Genomic DNA, 19,191 nt, shown 5'->3' on the forward strand with positions numbered 1-19,191 from the left:
ATCCGAGAAGCCGTGAAGCTGCTCGGCAGTTTATCATGTGCTTGCAAATATATGTAACAAATATCTCTGGCATTCTATCATCATATAGTTTTCGAATATTGTTGCAAGTATTAGTTGTTGCGCAGGGAGATTCCAGGGGGGGGGGATGCACCCCCCTTCTGTTTGCTGTGACCCCTCCCTTTAAACCATACCGGAAAAGTATTGCCAGAGCGATTGAGCAGCTACCACTGTGTTTCTTTCCCAATTAGTGCAATTAATACCATTCATTAAGGGAAAATTATCCGCAGAATTAAATTTGCATTGTTCTGTGAAATATGTTTGATGATTTCAACTTAATTATGAAAACGTAATTGTTATATATATATTTATTTACTGTTTGGTTCTAATCTTTGCAGTGAACAGAACATGACTAGAGTGTGCTTATGTTTATATAGTAAATATGCCCTATATACGCCATTCTTCTTTTTTCATTAAAATAGATGTTGGTGAGGATAAGTTTCTTTGAATTCAAGATGAATGTATACGGAAACAATATAACAGCGAACAAGTCATACATTACTCCAAATTAGGGGTAAACAGACGCCTCTGTGATACATCTGATAAAATAAATACAGCAAATCTATTGACACCATTAACTTCATGCAGGTGTAATGATCCAAATGGCCTATGCTCGAATAACAAAGAAACTGCCTAACAGATGAGTGAACCGTTCTATTAGGTAATTCAGAGTTGATCGCAGCAGCAAATTTGTTAGCAGTTGGGCAAAACCATGTGCAGTGCAGGGGGGCAGATGTAACATGTGCAGAGAGAGTTAGATTTGGGTGGGTTACATTGTTTCTGTGCAGGGTTAATACTGGCTGCTTTATATTTACACTGCAATTTAGATTTCAGTTTGAACACACCCCACCTGAATCTAACTCTCTGCACATGTTACATCTACCCCACCTGCAGTGCACATGGGTGATCATTCTGAGTTGATCGCTAGCTCCATTCGTTCCCTGTGCAGCGAAGAGGCAAAAAAATGGCACTTCTGCGCATGCGTATGTGGCACAATGCGCACACGCGACGTACTTTTACAACGAACTATGTAGTTTCACACAGGGTCTAGCGAAGCTTTTCAGACGCACTGCTGGCCGCAGATTGATTGACAGGAAGGGGGCATTACTGGGTGTCAACTGACCATTTTCAGGGAGTGTTTGAAAAAATGCAGGCGTGCCAGGAAAAACGCAGGTGTGGCTGGGAGAACGCAGGGCGTGTTTGTGACGTCAAAACAGGAACTGAACAGTCTGAAGTGATCGCAAGCGCTGAGTAGGTATTGAGCTACTCTAAAACTGCACAAATAAACTTTGCCGCCGCGCTGCGATCCTTTCGTTCGCACTTCTGCTAAGCTAAAATACACTCCCAGTGGGAGGCGGCATAGCGTTTGCACGACTGCTAAAAACTGCTAGCGAGCGATCAACTCGGAATGACCCCCATGGTTTTGCCCAACTGCTAACAAATTTGCTGCTGCGATCAGGTCTGAATTACCCCCTATATTGCTGAAAAACACATCTGGCCTGACTAAGTGCTGATTTTGACTTTGCGATTTCCCTTGAACTCCCCTGAGCCCTGAACCACTGATAATGACAATCTTTACTTGTGATTTTGACTATGTAGCAATTTTGACTATACTATGTACTAAATTGTACACAATATCGTCAAAATTGCCTTGCCTGCACAGTCTATTTTTTCTTGCGCTACCGACCCCACGGGAGTGTGCATCGGTATCGCAAGCTGTGTACACATGGTGTGATTTGCACTAACTTTCCTTACACCGTGTGTATGCACCTTTATAATCAGGCACATACGGTAATCATTTGCTTTGATTCCCTCCCCTTGGCTGTGGCTCTATCCCCTTGCTGTACCTGGGCGTGATGAGACAGGATTGTGACTGGTGGCGTGGCGTCACTGCAAATTTTGAAATTGCTAAGAATCACAGTGCACAATGGAAATACAGTACAGACAATGGGGGTTAATCAGGTTGGATTACAGATTATACTAAAAGCAGCATCTGCAATCCATTTTTTTCACACGCTGTGGGCCGCCCATCACAGGGCAATGCCGCCCAGCAAGCTGACCATGCCGCCCAGTAGCTGCAACCACAATTAAATTGCGGTTGCAGCAAATGTGGACGACCCCCTGCCTCCACAACCCCGCTGCAAAGGAAGTCGGCCCGCTGCCATTTTTTCAATCGAAGCGGCTGTGTGTGACGTTACCCAAAATGCAGCCAACCTTCCCCCATTTTCCCTGCACCGCCCCTGCAATGGTCCATCTGCCTTACAGGCTCTCTTATCCTGTCACCCACCAGGCCTGCACCACAGATTCCCTCACCCTATCGCTCACTAGATCCTGGACCACAAATTCTCTCTCCCTGCAAAACACCAGACCTGTACCCGCAGACACTAAGGTTGCATGCCATTGCTGGTGCCAGCAGTAGATGATGGTGACAGGTCACTGGGGCCATTAATGTGTTTGTTTTTCCCCATGGGGGTCAATGTGTGCGTTATTTTGTCTTCTATAGAGTAAAATGTATTTTATGACTGTAGGAGCCAATGTGTTTTATTTTTTATTGTCTGGAACCATATGAATTTGTTTTCCTGTGGGGACCAATGTATTTTCTTTTTTCCTGTGGTGGCCAACGTGTGTGTGTTTTCCCTGTGAGAACCAATGTGTGTGGTCACTCCAAAATTGCTTGCACATGGTACTAGTAGACCTTGGGCTTAGGGGAGTACTGTGAAGTGGACATTGAAGGGGCCGGAGATTCTGTGATGTGAACTTTAAGGAGGGGGGTTCTGTGGGTTGGACAGTGAAGGGGGGGTGCTATGAGATGGGCAGTTAAAGGGACAAGGAGTGCTGTCAGTGAGTGCTGTGAGGTAGACAGTGAGTGAGCAGCTATGTAGACAGTGAGTGAGCAGGGAGGACTCAATGAGACAGCTATGTAGAGGCAGTCAGAGAGCTATGCAGGGGGCAATAGAGAGGGCAACCAAAAAGTTATCAGATAAACCACGTCTACATTTTTTGTTTTTTGACACATCCATTTTGCTGTTGCCGTTTGGTGGTAGAAAAGCCGGGCCACCTGATTGCATTTACCCCCTGGGCTAAAAGTTGCCAGCCAGATCCTGGAGTTTACTTAAATTATTATATTAATATCTCCTAATATCACCTAATATCAATATCACCTAATATAATTAATATTGCCCTTCCAGTTACAGCTCATACATTGCAGTTACTGGTCATGCTGCCTCGAATACAAATACCTTGAGGTGGATGAGTACCCATATACGATGTGCTCACTCCTCCAGTGATGACTTCAGATCCCCAGGGCTGCCGGTGATTGGGTGGGAGATTTTCTCCATCCAATCACAGCAGGACCCAATGTCACAGGATAAGGATGTATGTGTGACAAACTTACAGAAGGGTGACAGATGCAGAGCTGTAACTAGACTTTTTGGTGCCAGAAAGAGAATTTTTGTTTTCCATTGAATAAGAGTGTCTGACTGCAATGCCACATGCGATCGGTTTGAATCCTGGGTATGTCAGCATCTCGAAATGTAATAAAGGACAGTGTGACTGAATAACAAAGAGCTCTTAAGATAAGTTTATGAATGTTGTATAAGTATTAAGGACGGAAGGGGTGGGGGAAGGAGACAGGGGCGGTCAGGAGATGCCGGGCTTCAAAGAGGGGATGGAAGCTACAGGTGGAAGTAATTAATTAAAACAGATAATTGACAAGTGCCGCCAGCAGCGCTCCTCTACCCTGCAGAGCTACGTGTGGTGGCACACTCCGCACCACCCTAGCTGCGGCACTGGACAGGAGACTAGAGATGAGCGCCGGAAATTTTTCGGGTTTTGGGTTTTGGTTTTGGGTTTGGTTCCGCGGCCGTGTTTTGGGTTCGACCGCGTTTTGGCAAAACCTCACCGAATTTTTTTTGTCGGATTCGGGTGTGTTTTGGATTCGGGTGTTTTTTTCAAAAAACCCTAAAAAACAGCTTAAATCATAGAATTTTGGGGTCATTTTGATCCCAAAGTATTATTAACCTCAAAAACCATAATTTACACTCATTTTCAGTCTATTCTGAATACCTCACACCTATTTTTAGTCCTAAAATTTGCACCGAGGTAGCTGTGTGAGTAAGATAAGCGACCCTAGTGGCCGACACAAACACCGGGCCCATCTAGGAGTGGCACTGCAGTGTCACGCAGGATGGCCCTTCCAAAAAACCCTCCCCAAACAGCACATGACGCAAAGAAAAAAAGAGGCGCAATGAGGTAGCTGACTGTGTGAGTAAGATAAGCGACCCTAGTGGCCGACACAAACACCGGGCCCATCTAGGAGTGGCACTGCAGTGTCACGCAGGATGGCCCTTCCAAAAAACCCTCCCCAAACAGCACATGACGCAAAGAAAAAAAGAGGCGCAATGAGGTAGCTGACTGTGTGAGTAAGATAAGCGACCCTAGTGGCCGACACAAACACCGGGCCCATCTAGGAGTGGCACTGCAGTGTCACGCAGGATGGCCCTTCCAAAAAACCCTCCCCAAACAGCACATGACGCAAAGAAAAAAAGAGGCGCAATGAGGTAGCTGACTGTGTGAGTAAGATAAGCGACCCTAGTGGCCGACACAAACACCGGGCCCATCTAGGAGTGGCACTGCAGTGTCACGCAGGATGGCCCTTCCAAAAAACCCTCCCCAAACAGCACATGACGCAAAGAAAAAAAGAGGCGCAATGAGGTAGCTGACTGTGTGAGTAAGATAAGCGACCCTAGTGGCCGACACAAACACCGGGCCCATCTAGGAGTGGCACTGCAGTGTCACGCAGGATGGCCCTTCCAAAAAACCCTCCCCAAACAGCACATGACGCAAAGAAAAAAAGAGGCGCAATGAGGTAGCTGACTGTGTGAGTAAGATAAGCGACCCTAGTGGCCGACACAAACACCGGGCCCATCTAGGAGTGGCTCTGCAGTGTCACGCAGGATGGCCCTTCCAAAAAACCCTCCCCAAACAGCACATGACGCAAAGAAAAAAAGAGGCGCAATGAGGTAGCTGACTGTGTGAGTAAGATAAGCGACCCTAGTGGCCGACACAAACACCGGGCCCATCTAGGAGTGGCACTGCAGTGTCACGCAGGATGGCCCTTCCAAAAAACCCTCCCCAAACAGCACATGACGCAAAGAAAAAAAGAGGCGCAATGAGGTAGCTGACTGTGTGAGTAAGATAAGCGACCCTAGTGGCCGACACAAACACCGGGCCCATCTAGGAGTGGCACTGCAGTGTCACGCAGGATGGCCCTTCCAAAAAAACCTCCCCAAACAGCACATGACGCAAAGAAAAAAAGAGGCGCAATGAGGTAGCTGACTGTGTGAGTAAGATAAGCGACCCTAGTGGCCGACACAAACACCGGGCCCATCTAGGAGTGGCACTGCAGTGTCACGCAGGATGGCCCTTCCAAAAAACCCTCCCCAAACAGCACATGACGCAAAGAAAAAAAGAGGCGCAATGAGGTACCTGACTGTGTGAGTAAGATAAGCGACCCTAGTGGCCGACACAAACACCGGGCCCATCTAGGAGTGGCACTGCAGTGTCACGCAGGATGGCCCTTCCAAAAAACCCTCCCCAAACAGCACATGACGCAAAGAAAAAAAGAGGCGCAATGAGGTAGCTGACTGTGTGAGTAAGATAAGCGACCCTAGTGGCCGACACAAACACCGGGCCCATCTAGGAGTGGCACTGCAGTGTCACGCAGGATGGCCCTTCCAAAAAACCCTACCCAAAAAGCACATGACGCAAAGAAAAAAAGAGGCGCAATGAGGTAGCTGACTGTGTGAGTAAGATAAGCGACCCTAGTGGCCGACACAAACACCGGGCCCATCTAGGAGTGGCACTGCAGTGTCACGCAGGATGGCCCTTCCAAAAAACCCTCCCCAAACAGCACATGACGCAAAGAAAAATTAAAGAAAAAAGAGGTGCAAGATGGAATTGTCCTTGGGCCCTCCCACCCACCCTTATGTTGTATAAACAGGACATGCACACTTTAACCAACCCATCATTTCAGTGACAGGGTCTGCCACACGACTGTGACTGAAATGACGGGTTGGTTTGGACCCCCACCAAAAAAGAAGCAATTAATCTCTCCTTGCACAAACTGGCTCTACAGAGGCAAGATGTCCACCTCATCATCATCCTCCGATATATCACCGTGTACATCCCCCTCCTCACAGATTATCAATTCGTCCCCACTGGAATCCACCATCTCAGCTCCCTGTGTACTTTGTGGAGGCAATTGCTGCTGGTCAATGTCTCCACGGAGGAATTGATTATAATTCATTTTAATGAACATCATCTTCTCCAAATTTTCTGGATGTAACCTCGTACGCCGATTGCTGACAAGGTGAGCGGCGGCACTAAACACTCTTTCGGAGTACACACTTGTGGGAGGGCAACTTAGGTAGAATAAAGCCAGTTTGTGCAAGGGCCTCCAAATTGCCTCTTTTTCCTGCCAGTATAAGTACGGACTGTGTGACGTGCCTACTTGGATGCGGTCAATCATATAATCCTCCACCATTCTTTCAATGGTGAGAGAATCATATGCAGTGACAGTAGACGACATGTCCGTAATCGTTGTCAGGTCCTTCAGTCCGGACCAGATGTCAGCATCAGCAGTCGCTCCAGACTGCCCTGCATCACCGCCAGCGGGTGGGCTCGGAATTCTGAGCCTTTTCCTCGCACCCCCAGTTGCGGGAGAATGTGAAGGAGGAGATGTTGACAGGTCGCGTTCCGCTTGACTTGACAATTTTCTCACCAGCAGGTCTTTGAACCCCAGCAGACTTGTGTCTGCCGGAAAGAGAGATCAAAGGTAGGCTTTAAATCTAGGATCGAGCACGGTGGCCAAAATGTAGTGCTCTGATTTCAACAGATTGACCACCCGTGAATCCTTGTTAAGCGAATTAAGGGCTCCATCCACAAGTCCCACATGCCTAGCGGAATCGCTCCGTGTTAGCTCCTCCTTCAATGTCTCCAGCTTCTTCTGCAAAAGCCTGATGAGGGGAATGACCTGACTCAGGCTGGCAGTGTCTGAACTGACTTCACGTGTGGCAAGTTCAAAGGGCATCAGAACCTTGCACAACGTTGAAATCATTCTCCACTGCGCTTGAGACAGGTGCATTCCACCTCCTATATCGTGCTCAATTGTATAGGCTTGAATGGCCTTTTGCTGCTCCTCCAACCTCTGAAGCATATAGAGGGTTGAATTCCACCTCGTTACCACTTCTTGCTTCAGATGATGGCAGGGCAGGTTCAGTAGTTTTTGGTGGTGCTCCAGTCTTCTGTACGTGGTGCCTGTACGCCGAAAGTGTCCCGCAATTCTTCTGGCCACCGACAGCATCTCTTGCACGCCCCTGTCGTTTGTTAAAAAATTCTGCACCACCAAATTCAAGGTATGTGCAAAACATGGGACGTGCTGGAATTTGCCCATATTTAATGCACACACAATATTGCTGGCGTTGTCCGATGCCACAAATCCACAGGAGAGTCCAATTGGGGTAAGCCATTCCGCGATGATCTTCCTCAGTTGCCGTAAGAGGTTTTCAGCTGTGTGCGTATTCTGGAAAGCGGTGATACAAAGCGTAGCCTGCCTAGGAAAGAGTTGGCGTTTGCGAGATGCTGCTACTGGTGCCGCCGCTGCTGTTCTTGCGGCGGGAGTCCATACATCTACCCAGTGGGCTGTCACAGTCATATAGTCCTGACCCTGCCCTGCTCCACTTGTCCACATGTCCGTGGTTAAGTGGACATTGGGTACAACTGCATTTTTTAGGACACTGGTGAGTCTTTTTCTGACGTCCGTGTACATTCTCGGTATCGCCTGCCTAGAGAAGTGGAACCTAGATGGTATTTGGTAACGGGGGCACACTGCCTCAATAAATTGTCTAGTTCCCTGTGAACTAACGGCGGATACCGGACGCACGTCTAACACCAACATAGTTGTCAAGGCCTCAGTTATCCGCTTTGCAGCAGGATGACTGCTGTGATATTTCATCTTCCTCGCAAAGGACTGTTGGACAGTCAATTGCTTACTGGAAGTAGTACAAGTGGGCTTACGACTTCCCCTCTGGGATGACCATCGACTCCCAGCAGCAACAACAGCAGCGCCAGCAGCAGTAGGCGTTACACGCAAGGATGCATCGGAGGAATCCCAGGCAGGAGAGGACTCGTCAGAATTGCCAGTGACATGGCCTGCAGGACTATTGGCATTCCTGGGGAAGGAGGAAATTGACACTGAGGGAGTTGGTGGGGTGGTTTGCGTGAGCTTGGTTACAAGAGGAAGGGATTTACTGGTCAGTGGACTGCTTCCGCTGTCGCCCAAAGTTTTTGAACTTGTCACTGACTTATTATGAATGCGCTGCAGGTGACGTATAAGGGAGGATGTTCCGAGGTGGTTAACGTCCTTACCCCTACTTATTACAGCTTGACAAAGGGAACACACGGCTTGACACCTGTTGTCCGCATTTCTGTTGAAATAGTTCCACACCGAAGAGCTGATTTTTTTGGTATTTTCACCAGGCATGTCAACGGCCATATTCCTCCCACGGACAACAGGTGTCTCCCCGGGTGCCTGACTTAAACAAACCACCTCACCATCAGAATCCTCCTGGTCAATTTCCTCCCCAGCGCCAGCAACACCCATATCCTCCTCATCCTGGTGTACTTCAACATCTTCATCTTCAATCTGACTATCAGGAACTGGACTGCGGGTGCTCCTTCCAGCACTTGCAGGGGGCGTGCAAATGGTGGAAGGCGCATGCTCTTCACGTCCAGTGTTGGGAAGGTCAGGCATCGCAACCGACACAATTGGACTCTCCTTGTGGATTTGGGATTTCGAAGAACGCACAGTTCTTTGCGGTTCTTTTGCCAGCTTGAGTCTTTTCAGTTTTCTAGCGAGAGGCTGAGTGCTTCCATCCTCATGTGAAGCTGAACCACTAGCCATGAACATAGGCCAGGGCCTCAGCCGTTCCTTGCCACTCCGTGTGGTAAATGGCATATTGGCAAGTTTACGCTTCTCCTCTGACAATTTTATTTTAGGTTTTGGAGTCCTTTTTTTACTGATATTTGGTGTTTTGGATTTGACATGCTCTGTACTATGACATTGGGCATCGGCCTTGGCAGACGACGTTGCTGGCATTTCATCGTCTCGGCCATGACTAGTGGCAGCAGCTTCAGCACGAGGTGGAAGTGGATCTTGATCTTTCCCTAATTTTGGAACCTCAACATTTTTGTTCTCCATATTTTAATAGGCACAACTAAAAGGCACCTCAGGTAAACAATGGAGATGGATGGATACTAGTATACAATTATGGATGGACTGCCGAGTGCCGACACAGAGGTAGCTACAGCCGTGGACTATTGTACTGTACTGTGTCTGCTGCTAATATAGACTGGATGATAATGAGATGTAGTATGTATGTATAAAGAAGAAAGAAAAAAAAACCACGGGTAGGTGGTATACAATTATGGATGGACTGCCGAGTGCCGACACAGAGGTAGCTACAGCCGTGGACTACCGTACTGTGTCTGCTGCTAATATAGACTGGTTGATAATGAGATGTAGTATGTATAAAGAAGAAAGAAAAAAAAAACACGGGTAGGTGGTATACAATTATGGACGGACTGCCGAGTGCCGACACAGAGGTAGCTACAGCCGTGGACTACCGTACTGTACTGTGTCTGCTGCTAATATAGACTGGATGATAATGAGATGTAGTATGTATAAAGAAGAAAGAAAAAAAACCACGGGTAGGTGGTATACAATTATGGACGGACTGCCGAGTGCCGACACAGAGGTAGCTACAGCCGTGGACTATTGTACTGTACTGTGTCTGCTGCTAATATAGACTGGATGATAATGAGATGTAGTATGTATAAAGAAGAAAGAAAAAAAAACCACGGGTAGGTGGTATACAATTATGGACGGACTGCCGAGTGCCGACACAGAGGTAGCTACAGCCGTGGACTATTGTACTGTACTGTGTCTGCTGCTAATATAGACTGGATGATAATGAGATGTAGTATGTATAAAGAAGAAAGAAAAAAAAACCACGGGTAGGTGGTATACTATTATCGATGGACTGCCGAGTGCCGACACAGAGGTAGCTACAGCCGTGGACTACTGTACTGTACTGTGTCTGCTGCTAATATAGACTGGATGATAATGAGATGTAGTATGTATAAAGAAGAAAGAAAAAAAAAACCACGGGTAGGTGGTATACAATTATGGACGGACTGCCAAGTGCCGACACAGAGGTAGCTACAGCCGTGGACTACCGTACTGTACTGTGTCTGCTGCTAATATAGACTGGATGATAATGAGATGTAGTATGTATAAAGAAGAAAAAAAAAAACCACGGGTAGGTGGTATACAATTATGGACGGACTGCCGAGTGCCGACACAGAGGTAGCTACAGCCGTGGACTACCGTACTGTACTGTGTCTGCTGCTAATATAGACTGGATGATAATGAGATGTAGTATGTATAAAGAAGAAAGAAAAAAAAACCACGGGTAGGTGGTATACAATTATGGACGGACTGCCGAGTGCCGACACAGAGGTAGCTACAGCCGTGGACTACCGTACTGTGTCTGCTGCTAATATAGACTGGTTGATAATGAGATGTAGTATGTATAAAGAAGAAAGAAAAAAAAACCACGGGTAGGTGGTATACAATTATGGACGGACTGCCGAGTGCCGACACAGAGGTAGCTACAGCCGTGGACTACCGTACTGTACTGTGTCTGCTGCTAATATAGACTGGATGATAATGAGATGTAGTATGTATAAAGAAGAAAGAAAAAAAAAACCACGGGTAGGTGGTATACAATTATGGACGGACTGCCGAGTGCCGACACAGAGGTAGCTACAGCCGTGGACTACCGTACTGTGTCTGCTGCTAATATAGACTGGTTGATAATGAGATGTAGTATGTATAAAGAAGAAAGAAAAAAAAAACCACGGGTAGGTGGTATACAATTATGGACGGACTGCCGAGTGCCGACACAGAGGTAGCTACAGCCGTGGACTACCGTACTGTACTGTGTCTGCTGCTAATATAGACTGGATGATAATGAGATGTAGTATGTATAAAGAAGAAAGAAAAAAAAAACCACGGGTAGGTGGTATACAATTATGGATGGACTGCCGAGTGCCGACACAGAGGTAGCTACAGCCGTGAACTACCGTACTGTGTCTGCTGCGACTGGATGATAAATAATGATATAAAAAATATATATATATCACTACTGCAGCCGGACAGGTATATATTATATAATGACGGACCTGCTGGACACTGTCTGTCAGCAGAATGAGTTTTTTATTTTATAGAATAAAAAAACACCACACAAGTCACACGACGTGTGTTTAACTTTTACAGGCAGACATTCACAATACAATATAGTATACTATATACTGGTGGTCAGGTCACTGGTCAGTCACACTGGCAGTGGCACTCCTGCAGAAAAAAAGTGTGCACTGTTTAATTTTTTAATATGTACTCCTGGCTCCTGCTATAACCTAACTGCTCCCCAGTCTCCCCCACAATTAAGCTGTGTGAGCACAGTCAGATATTATACATAGATGATGCAGCAGCACACTGGGCTGAGCACAGATATGGTATGTGACTGAGTCACTGTGTATCGTTTTTTCAGGCAGAGAACGGATTATATTAAATAATATAAAACTGCACTGGTGGTCACTGGTCAGTCACTAGTATAACTAACTAATACTATCAGCAAAATTCTGCACTCTCTGTCTGAGTACTCCTCCTAAGCTCCAGTAAATGAAGTGTCACTGTCTCACTCTCACTCTCCTATCTATTTCTTCTCTAAACGGAGAGGACGCCAGCCACGTCCTCTCACTATCAATCTCAATGCACGTGTAAAATGGCGGCGACGCGCGGCTCCTTATATAGAATCCGAGTCTCGCGATAGAATCCGAGCCTCGCGAGAATCCGACAGCGTCATGATGACGTTCGGGCGCGCTCGGGTTAACCGAGCAAGGCAGGAAGATCCGAGTCGCTCGGATCCGTGTAAAAAAAGCTGAAGTTCGGGCGGATTCGGATTCCGAGGAACCGAACCCGCTCATCTCTACAGGTGACCCTCAGCGGTCTCAAGTGCTCCCTGTTTTCCACGCTGAATATTGCATCCCTGTGGATCAGGCTTTAGTAAAAGTGAAGAGTAGCTATAAATAAAACAGATTTTCCCTTTATATGACTATAAAGAGAACAGAGAACCGTCGCTTTACCTAATACCAGTTCTGACACAGCTGGAAGGAGAAGAATTACTTTGCATAATAAAGAGGAACCCGTCTGTGAGCGGCCCAGGGGTGACTATTTTGTGCATTGTACTTTAAATAATAGTCTGAAGCAGTGTTATTATTATATGCTGTACTTTTACTGAGCAGGCGAGTGACTGGCAAGGTGTTGTCAGGATAAATGGAGTGCTGTGATATTTGGGGGAGCATGTGGACACAGGACGAGATTGGCAATTCTGGCTTTTGAATAAGGGAAACTTAGGGGTTAATGTATCAAGCAGTGAAAAGAGTGGAGAAACGGACCAGAAGTTAAGTTGGTCATAGTAACCAATCAGCATCTGCCTATGATTTTATAGAAAGTACTTGAGAGATGCTACCTCGATGCTGATTGGTCGATATGGGCAACTTCTCTACTGGTCTATTTTCGCTTGATACATCAACGCCTTCATTTAGACAGCTGATCTGCATGTCTTTTATTAAGACGGACTTGCATCATAGCCAATGCAAGCTCTGGCCACGGCCCCCAACGCCGGGTGCTTCTGCTGGGCTCTAGGACCCTGCAGATACCGACCAGTACCACAGGGAGATACAGGGGAGACAGAAGGACCCAGTGCAGTGGTATATGTATAATGGGTGTGGTGCATGCGGTGCAAACAGGCCCCACACACTGCGCTCATTTCTTACTTCTCCGGAGTCCAGCAGCCATGGAAAGTCACTGAGAGAATGGTGCGGCGCCCATATTCCCAGCGTTTTGCGCATTTGCACCACTATGTGGGTGTGGTCTCACAGGAAGTTCCCCCGGTTACGTCACTTTGGGGGCTTGCCCAGCATCCCTGGAGATACTGGGCCGTCCCCGGGGATTCTGGCTGCGCTGCTGGCTCCGTCTCAGTGACAGGAGCCGAGTGTTTCAGGAGAATGTCACACCGCAGCGCCCGGCTTCTGTCACTGCAAAGGAGCCGGCATTGAGGTGTTTCCTCCCGGAAGGGTGACCCCCAGGTGTGGCCCGCACCCCCTTGTGACGCCTCTGACTAATGTATTGCGAAGGAGGTATGAGGCACTCTCTGCCTCATGCCTGTGTGATGTTGCTACTTCCTAGTGAATTGAGGGCATAAAAAGGCTGTTTCCACTGGGTAGGTGCCGCCGTAAATCCCAGCAAATGCCTCTTACACTAAATAAATCTTAGAGGTTGTTTTGCGTCTTCATTCGGATGATTTACTAAAGCTGTAATCGTATTTCTCTGTATATTAAGGAAATGCTGTTTTAAATAAAATGTGGCCGTGAATATGCAATTGATTTGCACTATACAGTTGTAGAATAAATCTATTTTATTGCTTTTCTAGATTATGTATTGCATGACGATTATATTAGCTGGAATTTATGTGGTTGCCGAGAACCAACATTTTCTAAGAATTAACTTATGGGACATAAAAGGGAATTTTCTCTGAGAGGGTGATTGCGACGTCTCTCCTGGGAGCGGCGAGGCGGGGGGATAAATGAGCTTGTAAATGGTGGAACTTTCACTTCAGAGAACAGAATGAGAGCAGCGCGATTTACACGTGAAAGATGATTAAATGCCTCCGGTGAACATATTAAAATGGGACTACTTGGACAGATGGAGTAAACAGCACAGCTGTCCTACACCTACTACACACACTGAGAGAAGCGGAGGGGAAATCACTTTTGTTCCTGTCATGTGGCTTAATAAATCCGCCTCTCAAACACCTAGGGGGAGAGATATCAAAGCTTGGAGAGAGAGAAACTACCAACCAATCAGCTCCGGTCATTTTTCAAACACAACCAGTAACATAGCAGTTAGGAGCTGATTGGCTGGTACTTTATCTCTATCTACTTTATCTCTCTCTAATTTTTGATCAATCTCTCCCCTAGTAACACCGAGTTACCACTAGAGATGAGCGGGTTCGGTTTCTCTGAATCCGAACCCGCCAGAACTTCATGTTTTTTTTCACGGGTCCGAGCGACTCGGATCTTCCCGCCTTGCTCGGTTAACCCGAGCGCGCCCGAACGTCATCATGACGCTGTCGGATTCTCGCGAGACTCGGATTCTATATAAGGAGCCGCGCGTCGCCGCCATTTTCACACGTGCATTGAGATTGATAGGGAGAGGACGTGGCTGGCGTCCTCTCCATTAGAATAGATTAGAAGAGAGAGAGAGAGAGATTGTGCAGACAGAGTTTACCACAGTGACCAGTGCAGTTGTTGTTAAGTTAACTTTTATTTAATATATCCGTTCTCTGCTATATCCGTTCTCTGCCTGAAAAAAACGATACACAGCAGTCACACAGTGTGACTCAGTCTGTGTGCACTCAGCTCAGCCCAGTGTGCTGCACATCAATGTATAAAAGCTTATAATAATTGTGGGGGAGACTGGGGAGCACTGCAGGTTGTTATAGCAGGAGCCAGGAGTACATAATATTATATTAATTTAAAATTAAACAGTGCACACTTTTGCTGCAGGAGTGCCACTGCCAGTGTGACTAGTGGTGACCAGTGCCTGACCACCAGTATAGTAGTATATTGTTGTATACTATCTCTTTATCAACCAGTCTATATTAGCAGCAGACACAGTACAGTGCGGTAGTTCACGGCTGTGGCTACCTCTGTGTCGGCAGTTGGCACTCGGCAGGCAGTCCGTCCATCCATAATTGTATAATTATATACCACCTAACCGTGGTATTTTTTTTTCTTTCTTTATACCGTCGTCATAGTCATACTAGTTGTTACGAGTATACTACTATCTCTTTATCAACCAGTGTACAGTGCGGTAGTTCACGGCTGTGGCTACCTCTGTGTCGGCAGTCGGCAGGCAGTCCGTCCATCCATAATTGTATTATTATAATATATACCACCTAACCGTGGTTTTTTTTTCATTCTTTATACCGTCATAGTGTCATACTAGTTGTTACGAGTATACTACTATCTCTTTATCAACCAGTGTACAGTGCGGTAGTTCACGGCTGTGGCTACCTCTGTGTCGGCAGTCGGCAGGCAGTCCGTCCATCCATAATTGTATTATTATAATATATACCACCTAACCGTGGTTTTTTTTTCATTCTTTATACCGTCATAGTGTCATACTAGTTGTTACGAGTATACTACTATCTCTTTATCAACCAGTGTACAGTGCGGTAGTTCACGGCTGTGGCTACCTCTGTGTCGGCAGTCGGCAGGCAGTCCGTCCATCCATAATTGTATTATAATATATACCACCTAACCGTGGTTTTTTTTTCATTCTTTATACCGTCATAGTGTCATACTAGTTGTTACGAGTATACTACTATCTCTTTATCAACCAGTGTACAGTGCGGTAGTTCACGGCTGTGGCTACCTCTGTGTCGGCAGTCGGCAGGCAGTCCGTCCATCCATAATTGTATTATAATATATACCACCTAACCGTGGTTTTTTTTTCATTCTTTATACCGTCATAGTCAGTCATACTAGTTGTTACGAGTATACTACTATCTCTTTATCAACCAGTGTACAGTGCGGTAGTTCACGGCTGTGGCTACCTCTGTGTCGGCACTCGGCAGGCAGTCCGTCCATCCATAATTGTATTATAATATATACCACCTAACCGTGTTTTTTTTTTCATTCTTTATACCGTCATAGTCAGTCATACTAGTTGTTACGAGTATACTACTATCTCTTTATCAACCAGTGTACAGTGCGGTAGTTCACGGCTGTGGCTACCTCTGTGTCGGAACTCGGCAGGCAGTCCGTCCGTCCATCCATAATTGTATTACAATATATACCACCTAACCGTGGTTTTTTTTTCATTCTTTATACCGTCATAGTCAGTCATACTAGTTGTTACGAGTATACTACTATCTCTTTATCAACCAGTGTACAGTGCGGTAGTTCACGGCTGTGGCTACCTCTGTGTCGGCACTCGGCAGGCAGTCCGTCCATCCATAATTGTATTACAATATATACCACCTAACCGTGGTTTTTTTATACCACCTAACCGTGGCAGTCCGTCCATAATTGTATACTAGTATCCAATCCATCCATCTCCATTGTTTACCTGAGGTGCCTTTTAGTTCTGCCTATAAAATATGGAGAACAAAAAAGTTGAGGTTCCAAAATTAGGGAAAGATCAAGATCCACTTCCACCTCGTGCTGAAGCTGCTGCCACTAGTCATGGCCGAGACGATGAAATGCCAGCAACGTCGTCTGCCAAGGCCGATGCCCAATGTCATAGTACAGAGCATGTCAAATCCAAAACACCAAATATCAGAAAAAAAAGGACTCCAAAACCTAAAATAAAATTGTCGGAGGAGAAGCGTAAACTTGCCAATATGCCATTTACCACACGGAGTGGCAAGGAACGGCTGAGGCCCTGGCCTATGTTCATGGCTAGTGGTTCAGGTTTTTTGGAAGGGACATCCTGCGTGACACTGCAGTGCCACTCCTAGATGGGCCCGGTGTTTGTGTCGGCCACTAGGGTCGCTAATCTTACTCACACAGTCAGCTACCTCATTGCGCCTCTTTTTTTCTTTGCGTCATGTGCTGTTTGGGGAGGGTTTTTTGGAAGGGCCATCCTGCGTGACACTGCAGTGCCACTCCTAGATGGGCCCGGTGTTTGTGTCGGCCACTAGGGTCGCTAATCTTACTCACACAGCTACCTCATTGCGCCTCTTTTTTTCTTTGCGTCATGTGCTGTTTGGGGAGGGTTTTTTGGAAGGGACATCCTGCGTGACACTGCAGTGCCACTCCTAGATGGGCCCGGTGTTTGTGTCGGCCACTAGGGTCGCTTATCTTACTCACACAGCGACCTCGGTGCAAATTTTAGGACTAAAAATAATATTGTGAGGTGTGAGGTATTCAGAATAGACTGAAAATGAGTGTAAATTATGGTTTTTGAGGTTAATAATACTTTGGGATCAAAATGACCCCCAAATTCTATGATTTAAGCTGTTTTTTAGTGTTTTTGGAAAAAAACACCCGAATCCAAAACACACCCGAATCCGACAAAAATAATTCGGTGAGGTTTTGCCAAAACGCGTTCGAACCCAAAACACGGCCGCGGAACCGAACCCAAAACCAAAACACAAAACCCGAAAAATTTCAGGCGCTCATCTCTAGTTACCACACTATGGGCCTAATTTAGTAAGAATTGCAAATTCTGCTAATTAGCAGAATTTGCAATCATTTTGTTCGCATGCTGGGGGTGGCCCATCGCAGGGCAAGGCAGCCCAGCATGCTATCAGCTGCCTCCCCCCCCCCCCTTCATCAAGCATAAATTGCGCGCAATTTCTGCTTGATAGCAGAAATAAAGGTTGCCTCCTGCAGAGGCAGCTAGGTGGCTCACCGCCATGTTTCTGATCGAGGCGGCTGCATTTGACGTCACGCAGGTGCCGTGATCACGCCCATGCCATGCCCCCTTTTCACCAACGCCACCCCCGTTTAGCCGCCTCCACACCCGCAACGCTCCGTCTCCGCCTAGGAAACGGAGTGTTGCCGCCCCGCAACCGTTTCTGCCTGATTGACAGGCAGAGGTGATCAGGCCACCCTAGGCATATGAGGCATATATATCACAATTCTCATCTCAGATGCGGATGGGGTGTGATAAATATGACCAAATCCGAAATGCCATAATTAAATATATCTCAGGGATGGATCAATTATTGCATGCAGGGACAAGGCATGCGAGAAAGCTCTGTCCCTGCGATTCCGCTTACCGCAAATCTCAGGGGGGTAAATTTACTAAGATGGGAGTTCTATATAAGATGGGATGTTGCCAATAGCAACCAATCAGTTTCTACTTCTCATTTATTTAGCACCTTTTAGAAGATAATACCTGGAATCTGATTGGTTGCTATGGACAACATCCCATCTTAAATAGAATGCCCATCTTAGTAAATTTAACCCAGGGTGTTTATTTTGTGAAAAATACCAGGAGTGTGTGTTCGTGCATGCGCCGTTGCCACCGGTTACCTCCGCAATACACACGCCCGCGACCTCTCCACCTCTGCTTACAATTACCTGCAGCCAGGACCGGTGATCAATGTTCCGGTGAGGGCAGCTGGTCATCGAAACACTGTGCTACACTGTGACCCCCGGTGCTGTAAAGTGAGATGCCTGCTTCGCAGCATCACTTTACTGCACCTGGGGTCACAGCAGTCCCTGGTGCAGTATTATTTTTTTTATACATATTTTTACACAGTAGTAATCAGCCTGTCCTGTGTGTCGATCAGACACACAGGCTGACACAGTGGGTCCAAGCCAGCCGTTGAGGAGGAAGAATGCTCCCCATCACAAGTATTTTTCATTGATCTGCCCATGCTCCCTCAGTATCACCCATGCCCATCATATGTCTAATGTAACAGTAACATTCACCATGGCTGTCCCGATGTGGCCCCCATTCATTCATTATACACCAAAAGCTGAAAGTCATGGTAGCTTGACGCGGGAACTGACGCCATCTTCAGCGTTATCTCCCTGATTCCTGCTCCTTCCTATATGAAGGAGATCTGTAGTGCGAAGAGGGATCCATTCGACCCACGGAGTACACAAGCATGACATAAGCTCAGGCATGCGCAGGAACACCGCCAGGCGCAGTAACCGTACGCCGCTGCTAAGTGCAGCAAAAGTGTTGGTGTTAGCGATTGCGGGGCAGCTGGTTTTCAGACCAAGGGGTCTATTCATGAAGCAGTGAAAAGAGTGGAGAAGTGAGCCAGTGGAGATGTTGCCCATGGCAACCAATCAGCTGCTCCGTACAAGTGTACGGTGTGCAAATTATAAATGTTACTTTAATGCGGATTGGTTGCCATGACCAACTTCTCCACTAGCTCACTTCTCCACTCTTTTCACTGCTTCATGAATGGACCCCCAATACTA

This window comes from Pseudophryne corroboree, chromosome 4 (genome assembly GCF_028390025.1).
Source record: "Pseudophryne corroboree isolate aPseCor3 chromosome 4, aPseCor3.hap2, whole genome shotgun sequence".
In the NCBI taxonomy this organism is placed as follows: Eukaryota; Metazoa; Chordata; class Amphibia; order Anura; family Myobatrachidae; genus Pseudophryne; species Pseudophryne corroboree.